Here is an 18,500-nt window from a genome sequence, read left to right on the forward strand (position 1 = left end):
GAACTTTGTTCTGCTTCAGAGCTGGTGCTTAGAGGGGGCCTATCCTGCCTGTTTTCATTCATTTGCTTCTTGCTTTGGGGGTGCAGTTGGAACCTCTGATTAACCAGGGCTTCTCCTTCTGGGCTTGGGGAGTATTGCACATGCACATGCTGACCAGGGTGGATGAGGCCAGGGTGGGCAACCAAGGTGCTGTCCCACCAGATGTGAGTTTGTCCCCAGGTTGACAGAGAATCTAGGATGGAGGGTCCTCTTGCTGTCTGTCAGGCTGGTAGGCTGAAAGGGTATGTCAGTTCTGCAACCTGATATGAGAAAGCATTGGCTTGGCCAGAGGGCTGTTACCTGCTGCTTCCCTTTTAGACTTAGCTGCAGGGGTATGTGTATCTTTCTCCCTTGTCAAAAACAAAACCCTTGTGTTGCTGGAGGGTAGGAGCTTCTCCCACCATCCACAAACCAGGAAATGGCAGAGACGCCGTAAAAAGAGCTTTTGTAGTGCCCATTACCCTATATTAATTGGACAAAAGGCAGCATTAGGATTATCATTCAGGCAATCATTATTCATTTTAATTGGACAATAATTGGACTGGTCAGCAATAAACAGCTGGAAAAGATCATCACCATCATCTTGGGTTTAACATTTGCTGAGGTTAGGTACAAAGAAGGGGGGCAGGTTTAATGTCTTACCTGTATAATTTAGGGACTAGTCCAGCACTTCCATGTATAATAAAGCAGGATGTGCAGTTGCTTTCATGAAACTTCCTCTGACACTTTTCTTATGAAAACAGAAACACAAGCTCCTGCCAGGGAATTTCCCTCCCAAATTCTGAATTTTTGAATAGCGTGAGTGAAATGTTGGAAGTTTTCATATAAAACCCCTTTTCTGCATAGACAGTTGTGTGTGATTTTGGTAATGGGTGTGGTAACCTCTAGTGCTGTGGAATGTCACACTTTTAGATGTTGCTACATGGTGAACAAAATGACAATTCAAGATGCTTCTGAGACAGATGTACAAATTATTCTGACGGAAATGCAAATATTACTTCAAAATCATGGAGTTTGTTATTGTTTCTTCACTTTTTGTTACAAGCCAAATAATGTTTTTAAAACATCCTCTAAGGTACAATAATGTTCTGAGTGAAATATGGATCAATTCTGGTTATGAATATGCTTTTGCATTGAAAACATGCAAAATGTATGTGTTTTGAAGGAGCAAATAGCCATGGAGATTGGCTAGATAATAGAGATTTCACATAGAGTAAAATCTTGGATGTGTGACATTGTGCCAAACAGAACAGCATGCATTTTTCACACACACAGCCCCAAAAAGGGGGGGGGAGAATCTCTAAAGCACAAATTTTGAATTTTGCACAATTCTACTGAGGCTTTTTCAACATCCCTAATTCAGAATAAAACATCCTAATGTAAGAGCAGATCATGTGACAACTGCAACTAAATAGCAATGAAGGGGTCATCAGGATCAACTGAATTGGCCCCATTAGTCAGCAGTCTGACATATGTTGTGACAGCGGTTGTGCTGGAAATCTGGAGGAGGTTTCATGATGGAAGATCAGGCTAAATAAAGGTCTCCCACCTCCATAGTTCCGGCAGCTGAATTTCAACAGTGTATCTAGTCACAATGTGGCAGCCTTATTTAAAATAAATAAATAATTAAATAAAGCTATCCTCAAACCACTCTAATTTTGGTGTTGATATGGACTACTGGGTGGCAGGGTCTCTTCCAGTTTTATGAGAGAGATTTCCTTAACAAATATCAATTAAGATAATCTGTAGAACAGCCCCTTCTTTAGTTGGTAGCACTGCTGAAGTTCATCCATGGACTGGACTCCAGGAATTGCTTTTATTTGTATTCATCCCGGGGGGGGGCAGGGGGGGAGGGGAATCTTGTAGCAAGGCCATAGCACCACAGAATATCAAGCTTGGCAGTGCTTAGTGTCAGCAAAACTGGGTTAGTAAAACTCTGAACATCCTGATCAAACCAAACTCCAGGCAGCTATAGCAAAAGTTGCCCCTCTTGGATAGCTAATAAAGTCAGTGAACTTTTGTCTTCCCTCTGAAGATTGTAAGGGGCATTCCTTAAAAAATGAAAGACATGAACTTAAAATTTTTATGTAGCTAACAGAAATTTAATCATTATTATTATTTATTTATTTGTATTACCATAAGGCCTAGAAACCCTAGTCATGGACCAGAACCCCATTGTGTTAGGTACTGTACAAACACAGAACACAAAGCCAGTGCCTGCTCCAAAGAGCTCACAATCCAAGTCTAGGACAAGAGACAAAAAAGATGGATACAGACAAACAGATGGAGGAATACAAGAAAACAATGAGACAATATTGGTTAGCATCAGGGCAAAGGAGAGTTTTAAGGAGGATAATGAGGTAGCTTTGTCGCTGTTCACTGGGAGCTCCTCCCAAATGTGAAGGTTCAGCATCGGAGAAAGCACAAAAGCTCTTGTCTGAAAATTATCTAGTGGTCAATGGATGCTGGCATCATGGGTCTATCTGAGGTAGAAGTTGACATTTTGATACTGAATCAGAGATGATCGGTAGGGTGGGGATGGGCCATGAAGGCCCTTAAAAGTGAAGACAAGTAGCTTATATTTGAAGTGACAGAGAAGGGGGAGCCAGTGGGGAAATGTAAAGAGTGGGGATGACTTGGTCAAAGTGATGGGCTAGGAAAATGATCTTTGCAGCATCATTCTGAATGGGTATGAGCAGGGCAAGATTGCATTTGTCAAGGCCAGAGAAAAGGCTGTTGTAGTAATCGAGACATGAGATGATGAGAATCAGGATGAGTGTTTTAGTGGTGTGGATGAACAGGAAAGGCCATATCTTAGGGATGTTCTGCAGAAAGAATCGGCAAGATTCAGACATAACCGGGATGTGAGGACCTAGAGAGAGATCCGATTGGAAGAATGACGCCCACAATATGGGCCTGGGTGGCTTCATTGCAGCAGTGGATGGGAAAAAAATGGTGTGAATTAATCTTTGAGATTCTTCTGGATGATGTCTTAAATTTTCAAAATAGCTAGTTCAAAAGTTTTTAGGGACTCAAACTGAGGCACTTTATAGGGGCCTGATTTCCAGAAAGTCCTGAGCACCCACCTTCTGAAATTCTGGCTCTTCTCAATTGTCTCAAGTTGAGTATCCCAAAAATGAGGACTCCCTAAAAGTGTTAGTCATTTTTGAAAAGTTGGGGCTATGTAAAGTAAGCTGCTATTGCTCATTCTTTTTTTTAAAAAAAGGGTGCCATAATATTTTTGCTAAATGGAAAATAATGGTTCAGACTTCAGTCCTGCAATTGGATTTGCATGGGCACAAGGGTCTGCCATTGTGGATCTGATTTCAGGATGGGGGCCTTTTGTACCACATTTGTGTAGTTCAGGGGTCAGCAACCTCTGGCATGAGGCTCGCCAGGGTAAGCATCCTGGCAGGCTGGGCCAGTTTGTTTACCTGCCATGTTGGCAGGTTCAGCTGATCGCGGCTCCCACTGGCAGTGGTTCGCCATCCCAGGTCAATGGGGGCAGCGGGAAGCCGCGGCCAGCACATCCCTCAGCCCATGCCGCTTCCCGCAACTCCCATTGGCCTGGGACGGCAAACTGCAGCCAGTGGGAGCCGCGATCGGCTGAACCTGCCAACACAGCAGGTAAACAAACTGGCCCGGCCCGCCAGGATGCTTACCCTGGCGAGCCGTGTTCCAGAGGTTGCTGACCCCTGGTGTAGTTACTGAGTACACATACATGGCCACACATAGCTTGCAGATCTTTTGGAACCAGCTTAGACATTTACATAATTAATCAAAGTCGATCTAACTAAGTGCCATATCCTGTACCCATTTTAGTTAGTAAGTTACAGCAGATAAATGGTTCAGTGTGACATATGTTTCACTGCAGTATAACATATTTTTATATATATTGAATTCCTATTAATATAATTTAGGTCTGGCTGTGAAAGTACAATTCCTTTCTAAACATGTATTGTATCTATGCTGGACACAATACTCCTGGAGTATTCTGCACAAAAATTTAAAAATTCTGTGCACAATATTTTAAAATTCTGCATGTTTGTCAAAATAATGCAATATAATCATTCTGGTTTCAATTATTTCAGTAATTTATTTAAACTATAATACAATGTATGGAGAATGGGAGTGGAGAGCATTGGAGGAAATCCTCAAGCCCCCTTGCCTAATGGTAATGTAGCTAGGTTTGACCCTTTTTATTTCTAGTTATTAGTCAACCATATATGCAGCCATATGCTTGGTGTTACATCATTGGCAACTGAAGAACAAGTGAGGGCTGGGTAATCAAACTCACAATTTATTTTGGCTACTGACCATCTCCATAAAGGTCAGTAGCAAACAGTTCATGGAGCACATTTTGATAGGAAAATTTTCAGTCCAAACATTTAGACCAGTTCTAATCCCTAAAGCACCATAAGCATTTATAAGGCCATACTGTCCTTTACACCACTCTGGCAATGTAAAGGAGCCTTACAACGTTTACACCTGTTTTATACTCCTGGAGGAATTCACAAAGACAATGGGAACAACTCACTAATCAGGCAGGGTGCTACATTCTGCTCTGCCTGAGGGGCCAGAGCCTGCCCCATGCCTACCTCCTCAGAAACACCCCAAAGCCCTGCCCTTCCATGCCAAGCATGCTGCAATAGCGAGCGAGGGACAGAGTGTCTCTCTCATGTATGACTGTCCAACCCCCCGCCCCCAACCGGTGGTGATTTAATTTTCAACTGACTGCAACCTGCCTGCGCTGCCAGGGAGGGGCTGCGTGACCGCTCTTGTGGCTTCCCTCTGCTTCCTTGTCAGAAATCATTTTTCTGTTGGGAAATAAAGAAATCTGTGGGAGGACATAAATTCTGTGCACACGCAATGACACAGAATTCCCCCAGGAGTAACATATGCATCACACCCAGGCCTGAATCTAATGAGGAGGGGGGAAGGTTAGATGCAAGTGTGCATGCTTATATATATACACACACACACGCTAAAGGAAGATTTAGAAATAATGTAGTTTCATATTATAGTAGGGAGTACTGGTGAAAATAAATTTGCTCCAAAGCAGGAGTTATGGCCTGTGTTGGCAGGAGGTCATATTAGATGATCAGAAAGGTCTCTTCTGGACTTAACCATCTATGAAATGTAAGTAAATAGGATGCTGCTTCCATGAGTGAAATCTGAGGGGGCCCATTTCCATGACGATGTATCATAAGGATGTGATTCAGCAGCTTTCTAGAAATGCCACAACCTGAAAGAGGCAAAGGAGGAAGTTTTCCTTCTGTCTCTTCTTTTATGTTAAGAAGTTAAATGACTTTGGTTCTCCCTTCAGGGATAACAGAAACTTGGTTTAAAAGAGAAAACCCCACAGTCCTGCTGCACTGCATCTCTGCACACCCTAGCCATGCATTTCACGTTACACTTGACCTGTTTTGATACAATAAGGTATTTTCCCAAAAATGCTAGTCACAACTTTGGCTACAGCCAGCTGACTCCTAATCTGTCTCAAAGTAACTTGAAATGGGTAATATTTTATTTATATTTATACACATACATACATATTCTTTAACATTCCTTTAAAAAATAAGCGAATTAATGCAGGAGATGGAAGTGCTGATGTCCATGCCACACCCATTCCACAAATAGAGCAACAACAGCTTCTCCCATGCTACTCCAAAACCCTGTCCTGGAGCAAATGTCCATACGGGTAGGAGGATAACTGAGTCTCTACGTTCACTCAATGGATAAGGGCACTAAGCAGTCCAACCTCTAATAGCACATTTTGGGTTGTTTTTGCAATTCTTGTCATTAGGAGTTTGGGTACCACAGTGATTAGGGTAGTATTAAAAAAATGCTATAGGTACCGGATCCATTCCATTCTCATAATTCACCAATTTTTATTCATGCTGAATGGCGTCACAGTTGAACTAGTGACGTACAGCGCTGTAGTCCACCACCAATTCCTCAAGCCAGCGATAATAGGCAGTTCCATCATGAAGGAAAAATGGGTACAGTGGTCTTCTTGATCAGGTGTCTATTCCAGAGCCTTCTTGAGAAAAAGGAGGAAATAACGGTGCTTAGGATAACTTGAACTGTAAAATATTCTAGGCCTGTAGCAAATGCACAGATGAGCAAGTTTACAGTCACGGTGGGATCCAGGATGAAATGATGCCTGTCATCCATAATGTCTCGAGTAATTCGTACATGCTCTGCACCCCAATGAGAACCTGTTCCATTTTCTAATCACTCCACTCTGCTGCTCTTTCCCTCCTGCCTTCCTCTTCAGTGCTGTTCTTTAGAAAGTTTATCTGACAAAGGGGCTGCAGTCTATTGGGTGGGGGAGGGGGTGGGAGAGGGGGAGTTATGAAGAATGACTTTGGAAACCTGAAATTTAGCTGTGTGTTGTTAGGTTTATAATATTCTAATTCGGTAATGAGCCTCCAATCTCATCCAGGCAGAATGACAAGCTAGAAATGTGCCTCTCTCCCCCAAGGGTTTCCAGATACAGCAGTTAGATCCTGATGGTCTCTTCATTGGTAAAGACGTTCCATAGGAAACTGCAACTGGAACATGTACTTTCCAGAAACGGCAGCAGCAAGCAGTAAATGAGCGTCTCCCTGCTAACATAAAAATGAAATCAAATGCAAGGAAGCAGAGCTCACAGGGAGCAGTAGCTTCACTTTTTGCACTTTCTTTCCAGCAGGAGCCAAGTCCCTGCACTTCTCCTGAATGGAAAGCAAAGACATTTTTTAAGTGGCTCTTGAACAAGGAAAGAAATAATGCAAAGATTTGGAGCCAAAGCTCAACCTTAGCCTGTGCTTAGGTGTGCAATGAAAAAGTGCTGTCTGGGAGAGGAGCCCTGAAAGGCAACCTTTGTCCCCGTACCCCACAACTCTGGGATGAGAGATTTACACCCAGCAGACTCTCCATGGCTCTGGCACTCTGGTCAGGGTCTAGTACCAGGGAGCATGGTCTACAGATTTCACTTAATACACCCTCTGAGCCAGCTACCCCACATCTTCCCCAACCTATTGCAGAGGGGCAGGGCTGGTGCAAGGAAGTTTCGCGCCCTAGGCAAAACTTCCACCTTGCGCCCCCACACCAGCCCTGCGGCAGCTCCCCACCCCTCCCGCCCTGAGGCACCCCCCCCACGGCAGCTCCCCCCCTCTGCCCTGAGGTGCCCCCCGCATAGCAGCTCCCCCCCCCGGGGAGCTGTGCGGCAGCTCCCCACCCCAGTTCTCCTCTGCTCCGCCTCCTCCCCGAGCATGCCGCCCCCACTCTAATCCTTCTCCCCTCCCAGGCTTGCCGTGCCAAACAGCTGATTGGTGCTGCAAGCCTGGGAGGCGGGAGAAGTGGAGCAGCGACGGTGTGCTCGAGGAGGGGGCAGAGCAGAGGTGAGCTGGGGTGGGGAGCTGCCGCATGGTTCCCTGGGCTGGGGGGGGTGGGTGGGGAGCTGCCGCGGGGGGAGTAGGGTTACCATACGTCCGGATTTTCCCATACATGTCCGGCTTTTGGGGCCTCAAATCCCCGTCCGGGGGGAAATCCCAAGCCAGACATGTCCGGGAAAATAGGGAGGTAGGGCGCGGCGGTGCGGGGTTGGGCGCAGTGCTGGGCCTGGGGCGCGGGCACTTGGCTGGGGGCCGGGACTGGGGTCGGCGTGGTGCTGGGCCAGGGGCTGGCGCGGTGCAGGGCTGGGGGCCAGGCCGGGGGCCGGGGCCCCAGCCGGGCGGGAGACACCGGGGCCAGAGCCTCTTGGCCTGGGCCGGCCGGCCGGCCGCCAAAGGGAGCCGCTCGGCCAGGGGGGCCGGACTGAGCTGCGCCACGCCGCACCCTGCCCCAGCTTGCCTGCTGCCTCCCTGTTTCAGGCTTCCCGTGAACATTTGATTCGCGGGAAGCAGAGGAGGGGGAGGAGCAGGGGGCGGAGTGTTCAGGGGAGGGGGCAGAGTTGGGGCGGGGCTGGGGGCGGGGAAGGGGCAGAGTTGGGGCGGGGCCAGGGCCCCATGGAGTGTCCTCCTTTTTAAAAATTAAAATATGGTAACCCTAGGGGGGAGTGCCCCAGCGAGGGTGGGGAGCTGCCGCAGGGCTCCTCACCCCAGCTCACCTCTGCTACGCCCCCTCCCCGAGCACGCCGTCCCTGCTGGCAATTACAATAATTGCATGGAGCAGCCGCTGCGCTGGGAGAGGGAGTCTGAGCTGCATGTGTCAGTGTGCCCCTGCCCCTTCTAGCCCGTACCAAATCCAATGTACTAGGGATGCATGTGTTTGAAGAATATGTGGACATGTGTTTGTTTAAAAATAAATAAATAAATAATGAGGAATTGATTTAAATAGAAAAACTCTCTCAATCATAAAACCTTAAGATGACAAACTGATATGAAGTCGCGTGTCACTAGAAATGTTTCTGTTCTGAAAGCTATACTGAAAATATTGGGCCAGAATCTGAACTGGTGTAAACTGGCATAGCTCTGCTGACTTCAGTACAGCTACATTGATTTACCCCAGCTGAAGATCTGGCCTATTAACAATGGTGAAGATTAAGTTGTAGAATTTGAAAAGGCATATTGGGGCAACATTTTTATTAGGGGACATAAGGGGTAGCCTGTCCCAGTATTGGTGTTTAGCATATCTGCTATTTAGTACAAGTGTGCTCATTCTTAGGGCAATAAAATTTCTCTTCAGGAGTATTTTGATAGTTTGTCTTTGGTGAAGGTGACTTAGAAGAATGCAGAGGAGAAGGGTGCTCTTCCAGCATGTAACTGCAACATACCATGTTCTGCTCTTCTTTGTTCAGACCTGTCCTGCAGCATGAATTCTTCCATTTTTCCCTAATCACTTTGAATTCTGAAAAGTAGTAAATAAGTGTAAATACACAGCTTGGTAAACACAGCATGGGGTACTGAACCACACCTTTAAATATATATATTTTAAAAAGGGCTAAAAAGCTCAACGATTAGATTTGAATGATCATAGTAGCTAATTTTCTGAATTCTGCATGAACGAACTTCCTTACACAGGAAAACAGCTGTTTGTCAGCTCTAAAGTTTGGTAGCGGTCAGACAAATGGTAATTTCCACCCTCATGTGTCCTATTACAAGGACAGCATCTTTTAAAACCATGCTACTGTTACATAAGTGTAAGTTGGTGGTTTCAGATGCAATACTATCAGTGAAGTTTGGCACTGTGAGTAAGAGGAGCCAGTATTCAGCATTGCAGAAATTAGAATGCATTTTGCCTAGGTTAGAAATGTAGTCTCAGATATTTAAGGCAAACTGTTCAAAGGACTCCTAAATACATATTTTGGTTCCAGAGGGAGATTTTCAAAGGTAGGAAGCGCAGTTAGTTGTCCAGCTCCCAGTAAAAGTCTATGGAAGCTGGGTGCTTCACTTCCATGTGTGCCTTTGAAAATTTTCCTTCTAATGCAGTGGCCTGATTTGCAGATGTACGAAGCGCTCGAAGTTCCCATTGACTTAAGAAGGACTGATGGCTGCTCAGCAGCTCAAACTTATATTTGGTCCAACAATGATCCCTTAAAGGCACAGCCCTTCCCCTCTGACACACACCCTGCACTGGGGACCAGAGAGGAGCTTGGTGTAAGTCTTTCTGACACCTCTAGCTGGCCAGGGAATCTTCTCACACCGGGGGCAGTCCCTGGAAGTGATTGCTGCCTTCTGGTTTAAGGATCCTTTATTCTACCAAATCAACATAAAGGGGCTTAAGCACAACAGAGAATTAGGCTGTCTATGCATAGTGCAAAATTATTATAAAAATGTAAACATGCTTATTATCGTCTTAATAATGGTAAAAGAAGGAACATCAGACCTAGATGCCATGTGATCCTGAATTTATGATGACTTTTATTGTGTTCTCACTGGCTCACAATTATACGGGTAACCTCCAAGCATGAAAAGCCAGAGAACAGAATCTAAAAGCAGAGTTTAAAAAGAGAGAAAGAAAAAGACAAAGCCATCACTAGACAAGGACTGTATAACTACGGGACACACACTCAGCACCTGGAGATCCATGGCAATAGTACAGTATTTATTCCAAAACCATGACAGGGTGGGAACAGAGAATTACTGACGCAGAGACTAATTGAATTCATACGTAGAAACCCTGGACACCAGCTGGTCTCAATTAGATATTGGTCCTTAGCTGTTTCTTACCAGTTGGTTGCTCATTGTTACATTCTTAAATCAAACGATCACTTTGATATCTGGGGACCCGAGGCACCTGATGCCATCTTTGTTCAATACTTGTAAAATGAAACATTTGTTCTCCATTTTGGCATTAGGTGAGAATTCATGTGGGGACTTTTGCTCTGTAGATGGCACATCAGTACCAATTGCAGATGCACTAAGATCCTTGGGACAGGGATTGTTCCACCTTGGGTTCCACTCAAAAAGCTGCCAAACTATTTTAAAACTCCATTACATAAAGTGTGGGGGGCATCATGGGTGACACTTGTTAACCATGAGTCCTTTTCTTAAGGAAACTGTGTATTAGGTTTATTTTTTAGTTTTCCCCGTTTCAATTGGTTGTAATTTCTACTTAGTTATGGATCTCTTCTCCTGTAGTTGGTAGTTAGATTATTCTCGTATTAGGAAACATGACTGCAGGATTTTAGCTACATCTGCATGGGCATCTCAATACTACAAATGATAGTTTCACATCTAAGGAATATGGTGAGCAAAACTGCATATAATTTTGATTACACACAAACCCACCATGAATACTACATACTCCATTTAGGTTCCTTTAATGTGTATTCCAGATGAATTTACAGAGACAGTTATGCCATCTCCACATCATGAGACACATCTGGTTCAGGATACAGATGGGCCATGCTGAAAATTCAAGGGGGTTCTGATGCAGGTGTTTGGTTTGTTATAGAGAAAATGACCTGTGATACTGTCTTAGCTACAGATCCAAACTACTTCAGTGATGCCAGTGTGTTCAGATCCAGATTTTTTAAGTTGTTGGAGTGACCAGGAAAAATTATAATTATGTGCATAGTTTGTCTGACCTATATCTTTGCAGGAAGGAGGCTATGCATTACTAAGCACAGACAGATAACACAACACACTGCCACACCTTTCTCCACTGCTTTTTTCTTCCTGCAACAGTTATGCTAAGTACCAGCAAATCTTTCTTTCCTCTTCCAGTGCACAGACAACATGTATAAATCAGTCACCAATGTGCATGTTTAGAAATAGTTCCCAGCACATCCGAACAATTGCAGCCTTCATTTATAAAATCTTTTATCTCCTTAATATTGGTGCTGCCTAAGGGACAGACAGCCCAGAAATCCTCTTATAGAGAGAACACAGACACCCCACGTATACACCTACAAACAGCATGGAATGTTAAACAAGTCCATATAAATACTATGGGCTTGTTCTACTCTATTATCGCTGAGAGTTAAGGTCATCCTAGAATTCTGTTCCCTGTCCTCTAGTAACATCTAAAAAATGTCTCTATTCTTGCTGCACCCCATATTTCGGTCCAATCAGCTTCATTCACAAATCTGCTTCTCTGTTTACCTTGGTGACAAACGATTACAAATAGTCCTTAATGTGTCCTTGATGTTAATGATATTCACAGTACAGGCAAGTTCCTCTGAACTGATGAGCAGTCATCCCTCACTTTGCTCAGGAGGCAGTGTCTGAGGTCAGGAGGGCAAGGTATGAGTGACCTGGCATTCTTCTTCTTCTTAGAGTATGTGCAATGTGCCTCAGGTGGCATGTGAGTAGGGTTTATCACCGAATTGGGTCCGCTGCTTGGATCATTGGGTTCCCCGGCTCAGGCCGGATACCGACGGGGAGTGAGACATGAATGCTGATCTGTGCCCCCCTATCCTGGCATTAACTGGAAGGCAAACACATTGTACAGCTCTACTTGTTCCTTATTGGGTATATTTTTATATAGATTTACACAAGTAGCACGTTTTAAAGGCTTGCTTCAATGCTATAACCTAACCAAACTGGGACTGCAGTTGTGCTTACCTATGTCAAGTGGAAATAATAAAAAACACTCTGAGACAGTATCCATGCCTTATGGGGCCTCAATCCTGATTAGGGCATTTGGATGCTACTAAAATAGAAAGACTAACAATAGTAATAAATGAGGTCCTATGTTTATCCATAGAACTCAAAGCACTTTGCAAAGTATCATCATTTCTCTTTTACAGATAGAGAAACTGAGGCATGGAGATGTTAAGTGACTTTGCCTAACATCAAAGATGGAGTTAGTGGCATAATCAGGAATGCGATCCAGATCTCCTGACTTCCAGTATATGGCCTCTTCACTAGACCACTCTGTCTCTCAGTGGGGAAAACAACTCATTCTCCAGAACAGGACAACATTCACAGCCACACCTGCCTAAGAGTACTGCTCCTCCCACCTACAGCCTTCCCTGCTTGAATCCTGAAGAATGACTCAAGTAAGTCCTAGCTTCCCGGCTCTTTGAGCTCTGGTCAAGTGAAAAATTCCATTGCTTTCTTTGAAATATGAATGGGCCATCACAGCAAGGGGGTAATACCTTGATGCTTGAGGCTATGGCTCTCAGATTCTGGTAATTCTAGTACAGGGATGGCCAAATTTACTGACCCTGCGAGCTGCATACAATAATCTTCAGAAGTTCGAGAGCCGGTGCTCAGGGCTTCTGCCCTGCAGGGCTGGGGGGGTCTCAGGGTTTCTACCCCTCAGGGCGCACCTGCTAGGGCACGAGGCTTTAGCCCTGCTCCTGCTGAAGCCCCGAGCCCTGGCAGGTGCCTTCTGCAGGGCTGAAGCCCCAAGACCCCCTCCCTTCCGGGCAGAAGCTCCTAGCCCCAGCACCCCACCGCAGGGCAGAAGCCCCGAGCTCTTCCAAGTAGTCTGGTAGGTGGAGAATAGGGGGGCTCTGAGAGCTGCACTTTAATTGTAAAAGAGCCACATGTGGCTCACGAGCCATGGTTTGGCCATCCCTGTTCTACTACAATAAGACAGTGATGCGTGAGAAGTTACAGCATGAAGCCAGTTGGTGGAGCACTGCCAGTAAAGTGTGTGTGTGTGTGTGTGTGTATGTACTGAATTTACTTCACAAGACAGTAGTCAGTCAGCAAAGAAATGGTTAAACAGAACAAGTTCTGTGGCTCTCCATTGTTTCTTTGCTATATGGATTTGCCTTTTTTGGCACCAGGCTGGCCACAGTTCCTTAAACAGTCTCAAAGTGGGCAAAAGTCTTATTATGAATTAGTTTCCTCCCATATCACCTCCCACTAGCACATTCAGTACTGGCAAACATCTTCAGACAAAGAGAAGAACAACCTTCACTTGATTCCACTTCATGTGTTTTACTAAATGATTTTAGCTTGGCATCCTCCAGCCAATGCATCACCAACAGCAATCCATGGGTCCTTCTGGGGGAAGGATCCTGACCTAGGACATCAGAGTAGCCACAGACCTAAACCTCATTGAATTATTTTTTTAGTATTTTATCAAAGAACACAAATATCTCAGTGGTAACAGCTAGAACAATCTCATTGTCTCCAAACCACAAATTAGATATGACAGTGATCAGTGCCATGGTAATCCTTATATATGAATAAAATGTCTCAAACTTTTTGGATGAATCTTTTGATCCTATATTCTGTCACACTCAGCTGTGCTATTGAGTTGGTGATCCACGTATAAATGAATCGAAAGGTGGCATACTTGGTTGGGTTAAATCCAAACCTTGGTAAGTATCTGAAGATGTACCAAGCAGAACTAGATGAAGAACTGTATCCAATGTTCTATGTAGCTAACCCATGCATTGCAACCTTTTACATCCATCTTGTAGACTGATAAATGTGGATTCTCAGACTCATCCATGACAATATTGAGAAATAACATTCCTAGGTCTCGTTTAGAGACCAACTGAGTCACTGATCCTGAACACTCCTAAAAATGACATAATGAATGCTATGTTTACCCAGGAGCATAACTATTGCACATTTTGTCTTTGGTTTCCAGTAAAGCTGTCAGTACTTGATGAATGATGCTGTGTTGTCTACCTGACAACTCCCTGTTGCCTCCCTTAGCCCTTTAACATTCTTCTCACTGGAACTGAGATCTGGGACCTGCCTGCCTTGGGAACAGAACTGCCGCACCTACTAACTAAAGACCAGCCGGGAAATAAGCCTAGCTTCCGCCACTCCTGTGTAATGCAGACAGGACTATCTCTTATATTAGAATTAACCAGATCCCATATAAACCTTTACCCCTGCAGAAAGTAATGTATGTTAATTATACAGGCCCTTAGATTAGACCTATCATGTGCTGAGAGCTAGCCATTTCCATTCTCCTCCGCCTAGTCTCGATACCCTTAATTACCAAAGGGCTTTTTGTATTTGACGTGGATGTTCTTTAACCTCCGGTGCCAGTAACCTGAAACGAGACTGCTGGAAATGAGAGAGGGAGAGTCAGTTATTTGATTACAGCCCATGGGCACATGCCTGGCCTTCATGGGTATATTAAGTAAGAGACATTTTAAAACAAAACCTCCCTCAGTAACTCTATCGCAGGCCTGAATCCACTGCCCATCTGTTAACTCTCCACATATTCTTAAATCAGATATCAGTGCCAATGCTTTGAAGAACTTTTTACCCAAAATTACCATTGCCATAATTATGGGGGGAAATGTTCCGGGGTAGAGCTCCATTAACTCAGTGCTGTTAGCCAGACCTCTGCACACCTGGGAAAACAAAAGCCAAACCCTTTCCTGCCAACACATCTGTAAACAACTACAAATCCTTGTTGGACACAAGTTGTTGTTATCCTATGACATTAAATGCTCTATAACAACCATTGGAAATGCCAGATTCTCCCTTAATAGCTCTAGAAAATAATGCCATTACTTTTAACATTTCATTATAGCTTCAATCGGGCATTGTAAAAAAAAGTCTGCCATGGAGAAATGGCTCTGCAAACAAAATCAAGGTGACAAATTAATGATTGCATCAGCCTGTGAAAGCTGTGCCTGGCACCTCATGAAAGTGTAATTTAATTCTCCCTCAATCTAACTTGATGCCCAAGAATGTAATAACTTCATTGGGACTCTCTTTTTAGGGGGGAATCCAAAATCCTTGGCAACCACCCTTAAGGTCATCAGTGAAATCTGACATGGAGCATTGTTTGGCAAACATACCAATAGTAAAAGGGCTAAATAATGGGGGATTACCTCTGATCTGGATTTCTAGGTCACCATCCATTGCAGGAATATACTGTCTCAAAGAACATACACGACTCAAACAACCAGTGGGCATGAACTAGTTCAAATATATTTTTACTTTAAATTTAAAACTTAGAGGAGGTAAAAAATATCTGGCCCTGAACCAGAAAGCTAGAATTTTCCATTAGCAATCCCCTACCATAACCCTAATTATTTCTATTGTTTGATAAAGAGAAGTATGGAGAGGGGGATAAATGAAAGTATGCTAGCAGCTAAAAATTATATAGCTATATCTATATATGATTTTTAAATGCCCTTAACTGTGGTACAAATAACTTACAGCTTTAAAACAAAGGATTTTAAATGTCTAATTTATTTTTCCACTATTTATTTGCATTACAAATCTCCGCTTTAGCAATTAACAACAGAGTTAGTTTCTCTTTTGTAATAATTGTTATTGAATTTATTTAAGTACCACGGTAGCTAACATTAATAAAGACAATTCCTGCTCTGAAGAGCTTTTGATCTAACTCCCTGATCCTGCAAATGCTTATGCATATGCTTTACTTTTTAGGCACACGAGTAGTCCCTTTGAAGTCAATGGGACTACTCACATACTTAAGTTTGCAGGATCATGGCTGAAGGGCCCAACCATGGAGACACTTGAAATGAGTGGATTGATCAGGATAGTGAATGCTATGCTTGGTAGAAACTGCAGGGTTGGGCTGTAAAACACAGATGAGACAATACTCAGTGAGAGAACAGTTAGCTGCATTTTGTGGTTCTCGGTCAGTAGCTATACTGTACTGTTTAGGCTGCAGACACCGCAGGGGAATTTTTCTTTCTGACAAGTAAGATTTTTATAAAACCTCCGTTTTGGGCCTACGTTGTCCTGATAGAGTTTCGTTAACTGAGTCACCTTCTAGTGTAACAAGTCTACAACTCTAAACTCTTTTAGCACTTCTGCCACCACACATGCATTCAAATTACGGTGTATCCGGAAATGAGCATGCCACCTGCTCTAGAACAAATGCCGTCTCTAGTCTCCAGCAAAGTACTTGCTGACCTCAGGCTCCTAGCCACAAGACTCTCAGAGGAGATAGAGAAATCTTTGACAAACGCTGGGTGCTAAAGTTCTGTTATTACCTTATCTAGGTAAATATACCTTCTATTTGGTGATCTGGCCTCTCCTTGTTCAGCATGTGGCAGGGGAAATGACCATGTACCCCCAAAACAAAAGGGTTTGCTTTGGCAGTTACACTTCACTATAATCATCCTTAGCCTTTGCAGAACAGCTGGCAGCCGAGTCTCAGCTGCTTAACAAAGATCAAAGAATTAAACCTCGCTTGACACCTACGAGATATAAAACAAACAGTTACACTCTTACCTAGCTGGTCCTAGTTCCCCGTTATTCTGTTCCTTCTCTTGGGGAATTCAGAGGCTGTACAGGGCATTCCTGGTTCCTTGTTTGAGGCCTCGTCCATAGATAGAAGTGTTGCCGCTTTAACTAGGCTTATTCTGATTCAGCAAAGTGAAATCAAGTACACAGGTAAGTGCCTTACAATGGATCTACACTAGGGCTTTTATTGGCATAAATATGTCAGTACAAAAATCATACAGTTATGCTGGTAAAACTTTTAAAATGTAGATCAGGCCTAAATTACAGCAGCCTCAGTCCTGTAATTTACACTCTGATTCCCTGCCCCCCATGTCCCCTCTCACATTACCAGTTGTCTTAAATCAGCCACTGACCTCGACAACTGCCCCAATGGGGCACATCACTAAATCTGGTAGTTGGCTACTCTGCCTTTGGCCCTGGGCTCAGCTGCAGTCCCCTCAGCCCACATCATGCCTGAGTGCTACTCCGCTCATGGCTACAGTTCACACAAAGCCCTGCACTCCTGATACCAGTTACTCTCAGCGGCATTCCAGCCCAAATGTCAAGGCTTGGGGTATTCCCCACTGACTGCAGAAATGCACATGGAAGATAGTGCAGTTGGTCAGATTCGATGCTGCATTTTATCAAGATTACTCCAAACTATAGACTTAAAAAAAAAAAAAAAAACAGCTAAATTACCTGATGACAGATGTGGCATGTTCTGTGTCTATGCCTACTGGAAAGCTGCCATTATTATGTAATGGATCAGCTGCAGTAGCCAGCCTCTTTCAGTGGGTGGCAAAGCATTTGCCTGTGGTGGCAGCAGGGGCACTGTGACAGTCATCTCCCTGCTGCTTGCAGGGATTTTCAGTCAAAAGCATTCAGAAGCAGCATTTTTGGCATGTCATCTTATGCCTGCCTCCCCCGTTTTACCCCACTGAAGGTGGAGAATCAGTTAGACACGCTGCAGTCAGGTGCAGCCGGCATGCTCTGCCTCTGCTGGTTTCCATGAACCTGGAGTGCTGCCCACACGGCTGGGAAGAACACCGCTTCAGAGGGCGTTTACACGTACCAACTAATTAATCCAAACAACCCCTGTGACGTAGGTCATTTAGGGTTACCTTATTACCACCCCTTTTACAGAGGGGGAAGCCGAAGCTAAGTAGTGAAGTGACGTGCCCGAGGCCAAGTAAGTTGCTTTCTGAATAGAGAAAGCCACTGGGAGGGACGGGAGTGCCTGGTTCTCCCCAGACCAGCCATACCACCCCCCCCCCCGCGAGCTCTCTGCAGTTCTGCACCGGCCTGGCACCAGCCCCTCCCACACGCCACCCCCGGCACCCCGCTTGTGTCCCTCCTGCCCTCTGGGAGGAACAGCTCCCTCGGGAGAGACGCCCCCGCCGCCCGGTCGCAGCGACCTGTGAATTCCCCAGGGCTGGGCCACGCAACCCGCCCGACGCCTCTGCCCGTGTAAGGCGGGGCGAGCCCAGCCAGGCCAGCGGAGCGAGGGAAAGGAGAGGCAGGGTCCCTGCGGGGGGGGGTTCCCCGCCGGACCGGACTGACCCCCCCTCAGAGGGGGGCAGGAGAGCGCGGTGGCGGCGCACGAGCCCCCTTCGCTCGCTCCTCCGGGGCATCCCGGGCTAGGTCCGTGCGCCGCTGGGGATGTTGCAGCCCGGGTGCGCGTGAAGGGAACTCCCCCCTCCGGGTGCGCGTGAGAGGAGCCCCCCCCCCGGGTGCGCGTGAAGGGAGCTCCCCCCCCCCCCGGGTGCGCGTGAGGGGAGCTCCCCCCCCCCCGGGTGCGCGTGAGGGGAGCTCCCCCCCCCCGGGTGCGCGTGAGGGGAGCTCCCCCCCCCCGGGTGCGCGTGAGGGGAGACCCCCCTCCCCCCGCGCTCTCTGCCGGGC

General features: G+C 45.5%; 2 long non-coding RNA genes across 13 annotated transcripts in view; one reads left to right on the forward strand and one right to left on the reverse strand.

Annotated features, from left to right (window-relative positions):
- Nucleotides 1–12,502, forward strand: part of LOC122173666 (uncharacterized) — a 49,518-nt gene extending 37,016 nt beyond the window's left edge. For both annotated transcript variants that reach the window (XR_010589392.1, XR_006174342.2), the window contains exon 2: nucleotides 12,221–12,502. This is a non-coding gene — a long non-coding RNA (uncharacterized LOC122173666). The remainder of the gene's footprint in view (nucleotides 1–12,220) is intronic.
- Nucleotides 5,545–18,342, reverse strand: LOC112059489 (uncharacterized). Of its 11 annotated transcripts, none has more exons than XR_006174337.2 (4): nucleotides 17,301–17,441; nucleotides 9,594–16,741; nucleotides 8,801–8,874; nucleotides 5,545–6,653 (listed from the first exon to the last, which is right to left on the reverse strand). It is a non-coding gene; the product is annotated as an uncharacterized LOC112059489 (long non-coding RNA). The 11 variants fall into 11 exon arrangements; XR_006174336.2 differs by having other exon boundaries at nucleotides 5,545–6,758; XR_010589390.1 differs by having other exon boundaries at nucleotides 5,545–14,450; nucleotides 16,611–16,741; nucleotides 17,301–18,328.
- Between the last annotated feature and the right edge of the window lie 158 nt (nucleotides 18,343–18,500).

Source organism: Chrysemys picta, chromosome 7 (genome assembly GCF_011386835.1).
Source record: "Chrysemys picta bellii isolate R12L10 chromosome 7, ASM1138683v2, whole genome shotgun sequence".
Taxonomy (NCBI): Eukaryota; Metazoa; Chordata; order Testudines; family Emydidae; genus Chrysemys; species Chrysemys picta.